Source organism: Cervus elaphus, chromosome 27, assembly GCF_910594005.1.
Source record: "Cervus elaphus chromosome 27, mCerEla1.1, whole genome shotgun sequence".
NCBI lineage: Eukaryota > Metazoa > Chordata > Mammalia > Artiodactyla > Cervidae > Cervus > Cervus elaphus.
In genome coordinates, this window is record NC_057841.1 from 63,286,315 (window position 1) to 63,298,409 (window position 12,095).

The following is a 12,095-nucleotide window of genomic DNA, read 5'->3' on the forward strand; positions in this document are numbered from 1 at the left end:
TACTGCCGCGCTGCCTCCCGTCCTCAGCGACCCGCCACGGTCTGGATTGTGGCTTGAAAACTCACAGCTTGTGAAGGGTGGGTTTTTCTGTTTTTGCAAGGTGGTGTTTCATTTGGTTTGGTTTTTTGTCTTGATATGAGAAATTCCAGATTCTGCAAAAGGTACCTAGCATTAGTTCACAGGCTTTTTAAACGTCCCCTTCACAGGAATGGAGAAGGCTTGTTATTTACAGTGGAATTAAAAAAATCACAAAAGCTGATGCTGCTAAGGTTGTTATGAAAAAATACACTGGGTTTTCATTGCACATGGGGCAATTCGAAAATATAGATCCATTCACTGTGTGGTTTGTTCATTTTATTTCTAAAAAGTAAATTGACTACAGAGCAATCCAACAGCACTGGGACAACATAAGCAAGGTTATTTGCTTTCTGGTGTAATATAATTAAGTTCACCCATCATTTGTACCACATTCTGGCCTCAAATGTTTTACCTGAATCTAATCATCAAGGAAAAATTAGATAATCCCAGGAAGCAGAAGATTCTATAAGACAGTTGGTGTGAACTTAAAATCCAAGTAGTGTAAAACAGGCAAGACCAGACAGAAAGGCAGGGGGCTATTCTAAGTTAAAATGTTTTGAGACTAAAAGAGAGAAAACCAAAAACACATTATGAACTGCAACTATATGGTACAACTTTTTAAGGTATAAAGGACATTTTGAAGATGCTTGTGGAATTTGAATATGGACTGTACACTATTATTTATAATTATTAAGTATGTTGTTGTTCCGTCAGGTCCAACGCTTTGCGACACATGGACTGCAGCACGCCAGGCTTCCCTGTCCTCCTTATAATATTATGTACATTATTATTATTATTTATCTTAATTTAAAATAGATATTAAGGCAAATTTTCTTCAGTATGATAATAGGGTTGTGGTGGAGTGCAGGACGCTTGCTGAAGTATTTATGGGTAAATGTCATGATGCCTGGAACATCTTTTCAAATAGTTCAGCTGAAGCGTACGTATGTACAAGAAGAATCTGTTGCCCAGAGAAGAGGTAGAACAGGCTGCCCTGTCTAGTGGGAGATGGAGTGTATTCTAAGGGGCTCACCCAGGCGGGGTTCTTGCCTTTGTTCCTGGCGACAGATTGAGATAATAAAAGGCTTGATGGTTTGATTCATACTTGGGAGTGAATTCAATGCTGTAACTCGGAAGAACCAGCTAAGCAACTTTAGGTGCCAGAAGTGAACACCCCGTCCTCGGAAATGAGAGTCCGTGCTGCGGCTTTATGGGCAAACGCTCCGCCGGGACGCGTTCTCCTCCCTGAGTCTGAACTGGGGACGGTCCGGCTCCAGAGGCCGTGGGCGCTGTGACTGCGGTCTCATTGCTGGGGGGCCGTTTCCGTCGGAAGCCTATGAAGTGTGTTCTTACTGTTTGGGGGCAGGCTGGGGCGGGGAAACAGACCATTTTCAGGGTGGCTGTGCATTTCCCTCCTGTCCCAGCCGAGCTTTGGACCCTGAGTGCAGACTCCCCCGTGGGAGCTGTGATCTCTGGCGGGGAAAGGGCCGCGTCCACCCCTGGGGGGCCGGGAAGCAGCCCCGCCCGGGCCCTGGATCTGAGCGCTCGGTGTGAGGCCGTGCCCTCTGCCTGCTTCGCCCGGGGCCTGAGTCGGGGCTCTGCCAGGCTCACCACCAGGCCTGAGACTGGAGAGAAGGCACGGGGTTTTAGAAGGCCACCTGCAGACACCAAGAGAAGCACTCCCTCAGTTTCCACCAGTCTCATCCGCTCTTCAAGGGGCCACATAAGCCCTGACCCGAAGGAGACGAGCACAGGATTTGTCAGGAACAGCTTAGCTGAGTCAATAATTCCTAAACTGTTACTAATAATTTGGTTGAAAATGAGTAACTTCGTAGCACTGTTGATTTCCTTCCTTCCCTCCCTCTCTCTTTCTTTTTTCTTTTTCTTCCTTCCTGTCAACAAATATTGGCAAACTGTGAGCACCAAGGGACATTTTGTTTCTTTAAGCGCTGTGGTCTATCTTTCCAGAACTTCTTCAGTTGTTTTCCTCCTTCCCCCTCCCCCAGTCTGTGATTGATTTTCATCCAGTTATCCTGACTTTGTGTTGGTTTGTTAGTGCCAAGGTGGAAGCAACCAAACTGTCCAACAATAGGAATTTAGTTGGAAACAAGTCAAACGGTTACCAATAGTGGGTTGCTTAAATAAATTACAAAGCTGTCTTACACTATATCCCCAAACTTTAAAAATGATAATATTCATTTCTGCCTGATTCTAAACTTTTATGAACACATTGACAGATGAGCAAAGCAGGTTAAAAAGTAAATCAGAAAAAAGTTAAACCTAACACAATTCCAGATAATTTTTTTCTGCTGTATCATCTATGATGTAAGATCGTATCATTTTTCTAAAATCAGCTGACGTTCACTACATTAAAAGAGGTATTTATATATATATAGTCAAGCGAAAAGAAGATAATAATGGCAGCAGTATTTCTAGCCATCTGGTGACAACCATGATTACTTTGGTACCTTCCCAACCAGATGATGTCCTGCTCACTGACCTAAGTCTCCCGCCCCACCCGCCCCACCCCACTGGCTTCTGTCGAGGTCCACGTGACGCTCGCGCGGCTGAGTCCTCAGTCCCCGTCCCACGCGCGACAGGCCCCACAGACACACCCGCTCGCCCCTGCTGCGCCCTCCTCACCGCGTCAGCGAGCACACGCGGTCCTGGCCTCCTCCTGGACCCCTCGCTTCTCCACGCTGATCGCTCCGGAGCTCAGCCTGGAACTCTCAGTCTCCATGCCTTTACACCACGCTCTGCCTTAAAATGCCTTTTTTCTAAGGTGCGTTCATTTATTGATGCAGTACATTATTATTAGGTATCACATACAGGCTTCCCTGGTGGCTCAGTGGTAAAGAATCCGCCTGCCAATGAGGGAGACGTGGGTTCAGTCCCTGGGTGGGGAAGATTCCCCTGGAGGAGGGAATGGCAACCTGCTCCAGCGTGATTGCCTGGGAAATGCCGTGGACAGAGGAGCCTGGCAGGCTGCAGTCCATGGGGTCGCAGAGCCGAACATGACGGAGCACACAGACACACAGCACATTGTGCGACCTGGACGAAAGTTCCGTGAGAGCTGAGAGCTTTGACGCTGTTGTGACTGTTCCTGACGTGTCCCCAGCACTTACCAGGGCCCCTGACACACGGGTGTTTGTGAGTGGGCTGCTGATAATGCCTATCACCCCCAGTTGCTACTGCTAAGTCACTTCAGTCGTGTCTGACTCTGTGCGACCCCGTCCCTAGGATTCTCCAGGCAAGAACACTGGAGTGGGTTGCCATTTCCTTCTCCAATGCATAAAAGTGAAAAGTGAAAGTGAAGTCGCTCAGTCATGTCTGACTCTTCGCGACCCCATGACTGCAGCCCACCAGGCTCCTCCGTCCACGGGATTTTCCAGGCAAGAGGACTGGAGTGGGGTGCCATGCCACCCCAAGATAGTCCCACCCTAATTCTGAAAACTGTAACTGTTACCTCTGCGTGCTTAGTCACTTGGTTGTCCAACTCTTTGTGACCCTATGGGCTGTAGCCGCCAGGCTCTTCTGTCCATGGGATTCTCCAGGCAAGAATACTGGAGTGGGTTGCCATTTCCTTCTCCAGAGGATTTTCCCGACCCAGGAATCAAACCCGGTCTCCTGCATTGGTAGGTGGATTCTTTAATGTCTGAGCACCAGGGAAGCCTTTGCAGGTGTGATTAAGGATCTGGAGACGGTGGTTATTCAGGACTAGCCAGGGAGCCTTAAGCGTGATGACATGTGTCCTTGTAAGAGGGAGGCAGAGGGAAGTTCAATGTACTCACGGAGGGGAAAGCTATGTGAACACAGAGCAGAGACTGCAAGATGCTGGCCTTGCGGACTGGAGTGATGACCTCAGGCCAAGGGACGCGGGCCGTCACCGGAAGCTGGAAGTGACAAGGAGCAGGCTCGTCCCCAAGTCCTCTGCAGCGGGCACTGCTGACACCTGGATTTCCGCCCCGAGATACAGATTTCAGACTTTCGGTCTTCAGAGAAGATACATTTCTGTTGTTTTCAGCCTCCCGGTTGATAGTGATTTGTTAGAGCAGTCACAGCAATCAATAAGTATTTTTGGACTAAATGAAAGAGACACGTTTGTTTTGTTTTTGCAAAAATGGGTTCACGCCGCGCTCTAATCACGTTGTGACTATTTCCACTTTCTGCCCAGTCTTGGGAAGCAGAAGGCGGGCTCCATCTTCACTCAGCACTTAGCCGTGAGCCAGTTGGCTGCAGTCTCTGAACAGGTATGGAGAGCCGTGCACCGGCTGCTCCTTGGTTTCACGCATCCGTTGCAGCGCGCTCACTGCGTCATGTAGGGGCTCAGAACGAGGAAAACATAACTCAGACAAGCCAGGAGCCTCATCGTAGCCACCAGCACCGTAGCATTGCCACTCAGCGGGGTCATCTGAATTTCTTCTCTTCTCCTTCGGACAACGGAGCTGCGGTCAGAGCAGGCAGGTGGAGCGCCCTGGCCATGAAGGACTCTGGACGTGAGTGCAGAATAAGGGTTCAGCTGAACTGACAGATTTGGGTGTCTTTTGCCCAGAAACGTGAGTTCATGTCCTAAAGGCAGCAAAGGAGACAGTAAGACAAAAGGCAGGAATCCCGGGAAGCAGATTGGGTTCAAAAGAAGGCAGAAATTATGTTAGCACTGCAAGGGAAGTGAATTTACTTCTTAGGTTTTCAAACTTACTCGGAGATTGTTTTATGAGACCATGTGGCTTATGTAGGGTGGACGTCAATGATGGTCTGATCTTTGAGGAGAAAAGGGCAATGAGAAATGCATGTGAGACAGAGGACATCAGTGGAGCCGGAGATGAGAACTCACACGGGGGCCTGGAGACAGGGAGACGGTATGTACACAGCAGTGAGGGGTCAGCACGGCCCCGGGTGCGTGGTCGGCAGTGTGTGAGCAAAACGAGTCAGACTTCAGAGCAAGACCGAGGAGGAGGACTCCACCGGAGTCTGACGTCAGAGCAAGACCGAGCAAGAGGACTCCACTGGAGTCAGACGTCAGAACAAGACCAAGGAGGGGGTCTCCACCATCATGAGTCTCCATCTGGGACCTGTTGAAAAATCTCCAACTCACCCAGGACCCTGGTTCTGCAAATGTCGAGGATGAGTATTGATTGACGTAACGAGGTTTTCTGAACAGCTTTTAAAGACTGAGTTTTTGCTCAGATAATCTCATTCATCTAAACTGTTGGCTGGCAGCATTTCTTATGAAACTATCATAGCTCCATTGTTCTTCCTCAGCTGATACATGGTTTTTCAGCTTTGAGAGATAGCAATATCTTTTGTGTAGAGTGTGTCCCTTCTTTCAAGTGTCCCTGAGAATTTCCCCGGTGGTCCAGTGCTTAAGGGGGCACAGGTTCGATCCCTGGTGAGGGAACTAAGATCCAGCAAGCCACGAGGTGACGACCAAAATATAAATTAATAAAAAAATAATTGTTGAGTGTTCCTTGGATTCCTACAATGTCTCTCCCTGGCAGCGGGCAGTCTGAGGTCCCCAGGGGCAGGCGGAGCCCCCCGCCCCCACACAGGTCGTAAGATTGGGAAGGGCAGAGGGTAGGGCCCACATTTCCTGTTCTTTAAACTGTCTGAGTTTAGGGGCTGCTCGGAGCGTGGACCTTGACCGCGGGCTTCTGTTTTCCGTTGAGCCCACTTGTGGGTCACTTCCCGCTGAGCTGTGTCTGCAGCAGGAGGGCGCTGGTGTCCTGTTGTGGACGTAACGCCTCTGTCTGATGAGACCTGTCTTAAGTCACTGCTGCTCCCACCTCTCTGTTGCTCAGACAACCAATATCCTGACTATCAGACCCAGGGGATTTTAGTTAAGTTCAAAAATGTATTGCCTATCAGCCACTCGGGCCATCGCTTTGCTCATCTCCCACTCCTATGAGTCACGCTGACCCCCTAGGAGTCGCCTCTAGCTCTAAATCACCTGCAGCTCAGGTGCCGGGAAGGGCTGGGATGGACGCCCCAGGATTCACGTGCACCAGCCTGCTCTCCCCAGAGCCCCCGGGGCCTCCGCCTTGACCTTCCGAGGGCCTTGCCTTTATTGCCCGACGACAGTTTAGTGCCCCACAGGCAAGCTTGGGCAGAATAACTAGGCGAGCACACGGTTAATTCTGTAACTTGAAAGGCTTGCTGGCGCTGAGGGTCAGTGAAGAAAGCAGGCACCCGAAGGAGCCGGCGTGGAAAAGCCATCCTGGGAGCTGGTGCTGGCTTCGCCCTCTGCCCCCTGCTCACGGGAAGCAAGGCCCTTCTGTTCCGTCTCCCTTCTCTGTTTTTGGCTGTGCTGGGCACTTGGTGCTGGGCAGGCTTGCCTGGTTGTGGTGAGCGGGGCTGCTCTCCAGCTGGGGGCGCAGTCTTCTCTGGGGGTGGCGTCTCCTGCGGAGCGCGGCTCTAGGTGCGTGGGCTTCGGAAACTGTGCTTCCCATCACGTGGGGTCTTCCCAGATCAGCGGTTGAACCCGTGTCTCCTGCATTGGCAGGTGGATTCTTTACCCCTGAGCCACCAGGGAAGCCCTCGGCTTCTTCTTTAACTGGCCCCTCTCCGTCACCACGGCCTCTGTCTCCCCGATTGACCCCATTGTGGACCAGGCATTGTGTCAGTCGCTCAGTCGTGCCTGACTCTCCGCGACCCCGTGGACTGTATGCAGCGCGCCAGGCTCCTCTGTCCGTGGGATTCTCCAGGCAAGAACACTGGAGTGGGTTGTGATGCCCTCCTCCAGGGGAATCTTCCTGAGCCTGGGATCGAACCCGTGTCTCTTAAGTCTCCTGCATGGGCAGGTGGGTTCTTTGCCGCTAGCACCACCCATATATCCCTAACTAGACTATAGTCTCTGAGTGACTATAATTTATTTCCCACATGTATAGACTAGATATTCATAAATATAGTCACTTTTTAATACGATGTATTCTACTTTGGGAGTGCTTTGCTGTACGTTTTATTTACTCATAAAACAAAAGGAATGTGTTCCTTTAAATATCTGTTTCTCGGGGACCTATGATGGTTAATTTATAAACCTTTAATTACTTCTTAGAGTCTGGAACTAGGTCAGAAAGAAATTTTAAAGTACCAAGTGTAACTGTCCATTGTGTTCCAATTCAAAAATACAAATAAAGTATCTTTGAGTAAAGCAAAAGAAAAGGTAATGTGATTTACCCAAAACTTTGATTTCAAAACTACATAAGCCCCATTAAAAAAAAAAAAAATTTAGATAGGTTCAAATATGAATGAATACATTGTCAGTTTTAGTAAGTGATATACCACAGAGATCTGTGAGTCTATAAATGATGAAATTGACTTCTTGTAGCCGGCATAGAAATGAAGTCTGAAAATGTTAACTCTTGGAGGGCTTTGTTCTGAACACTTGTGAGTGCTCACATTTTTAAACTGGTCCAAAATATCTTGTTTTGACTTGATTCTGAAATGCAATTATTAAAAGACATGCAATTTCAATACATGATGTTCAAAACCCAACTTAAAGGACTTTTTAAGTTAGAGCTCATCAGATTTTGAATCTTAAGTCTTAAACAATTGTCATTTTTCTGTTTATGAGAAAGAGATTTTTTTCTTTCCTCATTCAGCTCAGCTTAAGTAAAAGTCCATCGTAGCATAAACCCAACAGTGGCATCCTGTGGCTTGGCCTGTGAATGACAAGTGTGTGTCACAAGCGTGGTCTCGGGAGACTCAGATTTGTAGCTACACAGAAGTGTAGAATCATTGCAAAAAGCATGACGATGCCACGAGGGAAAACAGCCTTTAGTTTTTAAGACCTAAAATCATTATAAGTGAACCGTTATGTTCTTCTCTCTCTACCTCGTGGCATGTATAATTTAAAACTGAATTGAAAAATAAAACTACAGAAGTTTACTTATTTTTTTAAAGCATATCTTGGGAGGAATCCAGCATGGGGTTTCCCCTCTGTAATTTTTATACCGAGAACATTCCGTTATTTTTCTCATGATGTTATTGCAACATCTTATAACGTATAGATCAAACAGTGAGTTTGTCTTTCTCACATTAGAGAAAGAAAAGAGGGGAACATTAAAAAACTATCATTTCTATGTGAGTGGGGAAACGGAGTAAAAGAATCCATACTGAAGCATTAATAGCTACCAACACTTTGTCTTTTTTTTCTCTCAGAAATACAGTGCAACTAAATTTTTCAAGTTCTCTGACACCCTCAGCCTTATCCTGAAGGACACCACTTTCATAGTTTTACTGTGCAAGCTTCCAGCTTCTCATGGTGTTTTCCCCACATTTTAATATTTTCAAGTGATATATTGTTGCTCTATTTTTTCAAATATTTTATAAATAGAATTATGATGCTAACATTCTATAAACTTTCGCATGCAAGATGCATTTGAATTCTCAGAAATGCTCTCTTTAAGTGAAAAAAATGATAGAATATGAATACCATAATTTTAAGTAGTTTAAATAATCTAAGTAATTAAGTAATTTTCTAAATAAGAAAAAATATATGTAATAATGGTATTTGGATTTCCATGTTTGAAAATTACCTGTTCTCATTTTTTCCCCACTTTCCTGTTGGAGCGCTTTCATTTTTTAATTTATTTGCTTAGGTTCTTTCTCCACTAAATATGTTATCTGGTAAAATAAATATATATTTACCAAGTCCTTTGTTATAGATCCTGCAAATATCTTCTCTAAGCCCGTTTTTTTCTTTTTTTAACTCTAACTTTGATTATGGTATATTTTGTTATAAAAATATTTCTGTTTTGAGGGGGTTGTATTTCAATTATTTTTATTTACAACTTCTAATCTACATTTATTAATGAGATTACCCTGTAGTTGTTGGGTTTTTTCCTCTTGCACTGTCCTTGTTTCATTTTGCTGTCAAACCTGTACTAGCTTTCCAAACCAAGCGACCTGCTAGTTTTTCCTCTTGTCTGTGTATGTGTGGGTGCGTGCTGAGTCACTTCAGTTGTGTCCAACTCTGTGTGACCCTATCGACCATAGCCCACCAGGCTCCCCTGTCCATGGGATTTTCCAGGCAAGAATACTGGAGTGGGTTGCCTTGCCCTCCTTCAGGGGATCATCCTGATCTCCCTGATCCAGGGGATCTTCCTGATCTTCCTGATCCCTGGATCAGGAGCTCTTACATCTCCTGCCTTGGCAGGTGGGCTCTTTACCACTAGTGACACCTGTAAGAACTTATAAAGATGATCCTTTCCTTGAAGATTTGGTAAAATTCACTACTAAAATCATCTAAGACTAGCATTGTAGGGGGAAGGTGTTTGGAAGGTGCAAATTGTTCTGCCCGTAGTCCGAGTCCCCGCTCGGGAAAGAAGACTCCTCGAAACAATGCAACTCGCAATAGGGGAATTTATTACTGACTCGAGCCAGGGCCTCCCGCCCTCACCAAGTGTGTGAGGACGAAAGGCCCCGAGCCCCAGTTCTCTCGGGTGTTTATTAGGTCAAAAAAGCAGCAGGTAGTTGGTGCAAGTGGATTGGTTACACAGCAGGTAGTTGGCACAAGCGGATTGGTTACACAGTTGCAAGGTAATTTTTGTTGGCCCAACGTGGGGCTTTCAGCTTTCCCCTGATAGGTTCCCTTTTTTCTTGCTAGGCATATGTTGATTGGCTGGCTCCAGGAGGCCTGATAATTATGTTACCCCGGGAAACCAGGCCTACTCCTAATCTAGGCTGCCTGTCATGGCGTTAGCTGTGACAGCCTCACATTTCCCCCTTGTCTTTGTACTTTTGTAGAGGAATCCTTCTCTTCACCCTGTGAAATTGACTGATATTGTTGTCTCAATACCATAATTTGGATGGTATTTAGGCGCTCCCTAATAAATGAGACCAGATGGTTTAAAATGCATGGACCAAAGGTCAGTAACAATATTAATATTATAAGTGGACCCAGGAGGGTGGAAATCAAAGTGGTCAACAGGGGGAGCACTGAAACCAAGATTCAAACCAGCCTTGTTGGGCTTCTCGTTCTCTCTTCCGCTGGGCTAGTCCCTCTCTTCACCAAGTGTGTGAGGACGAAAGGCCCTGGCTCGAGTCAGTAATAAATTCCCCTATTGCAAGTTGCCTTGTTTCGAGGAGTCTTCTTTCCCGACCGGGGACTCGGACTACGGGCAGAACACAAATATTTGTCAGATCAACTTTTTTTAATGTTAAAATTGCTTTATTCAGTTTTCTATTTGTTTTTCAGTGTTGGAAAGTTATAGTGTTGGAAAGTTCTAGAAACTTAGCAATGTTATCTATATTTATAAATTTGTTGACATAAAATTGTGCAGATTTCCTTATGACTTTGTCATTTCTATTGCATCTAGGATACCTCACATTTTTCCATGCCCAAAGTACTTTATTTATTTTGATGGCTGAATAATATTCTATTGTATCCACAATCTATTTATTCAGTTATCAGTTGATGGCTATTTGGGTTGTTTTCATTTTTGGCTGTTATGAGTAATGCTGCTGTGAACATAAGTATACAAGTTTTTGTAGATGTATGTTTTCATTTTGGAGGTCATATACCAAGGGGTGTAACTTCTATCTAGACACAAAAAAAGGGAGGTAAAAATTCAGTCTGCTTTTCTGCAACTGTTCATAAGAGTAAGGTTGGTTGAATATCTATCCATCCTACCACTTGCAATATCTATCCATCCTACCACTTGCCTTTAACCAGCACCTTCATTGGTTGATTCTTTGCTTAAGAATATGATCCAAACTTTTAGCCTTGAGAAGGGTAAACCCTTGGTGATTTTGCCATATGGAGTTGATGTAGTCCTTTGGTGACCTTGTCCACAGGATGGGAAGTACAAACGGACACCCTAAGAGGTCAGCCCCAGCTTCTGTGAACACTGCTCCTTCCCAGGGTAGGAGCTCTCTTACTTCCCTCGAAGGCACCAATCCCCCAGCAGCCACTGTAACCGCCCCCTTTTTCTTATGCTCTTTGTGGCATCAGGAAGAGAAACACCAGGTCTCAGTTTGGTTCCAGTGCAGGGGAACCAGTGATGGGTCTACTGGTGGTGGAGAGTGATGAAGAGAGCTATGGGGATTGTTACCTGTGTGTGTTACCATGTTGAAAATAAAATAGACTTGCAGAGTATAGCTACAGTTCTTTGTAGCATCAAATAATCTTCTAACAATTCCACTCCTAGAATATGCCCAAGAGAATTGAAAGCAAGTGTTCAAATAAATACATGTGCACACACATGTATATACATGTTCAGAGCAACACTATTCACAACAGGCAAAAGGTGGAAACAGCCCAAATATCCCCCATGGGTGAATGAATAATCAAATGTGGTATGTATGTATCATGGAACATTATTCACCCATAAAAAGGAATGAAATATCGATACATGTTACAAGGTGAATGAACCTCAGAATATCATAAGTGAAAGAAGCCAGGCACCAATAGTCACTTACTGTATGATTCCATTGATGAACAGGTCAGTCTGCAGACACAGAAAGCTGACTGGTGGTTGCCACGTGCTGGGGCGAGGTGAGGGCAGAGCAACTGCTTCATAGGACAGGGTTTCATTTTCTAAGGGGCTTCCCTATGGCTCAGCCGGTGAAGAATACGCCTGCGACGTGGGAGACCTGGGTTCGATTCCTGGGTTGGGAAGGTCCCCTGGAGAAGGGAAAGGCTACCCACTCCAGTGTTCTGGCCTGGAGAATTCCACAGACTGTAGAGTCCATGGGTTCGCTAAGTGTCAAACACGACTGAATGACTTTCACTCACTCATTTTTCAAGGCAATGAAAATATTCTGCAAGTAAAGGTGATGGTTATACAGCATGGTGACTGTACTAATGCTGAGGTGTTCAGTTTAAAATGGTTATTTTTATGTCGTATGAATTTCACCTCATTCAAAATGAACAAATAAAACCCTCTGTGGGGACCCCTCTGGCAGTGCAGTGGTCAGGACTCCGCCTTCCAGTGTAGACGGCGCAAGTTTGATCCCTGGTCAGGCAGCTAAGATCCCACATGCCTCTTGGCCAAAAAGCCAAAACGTAAAACAGAAAC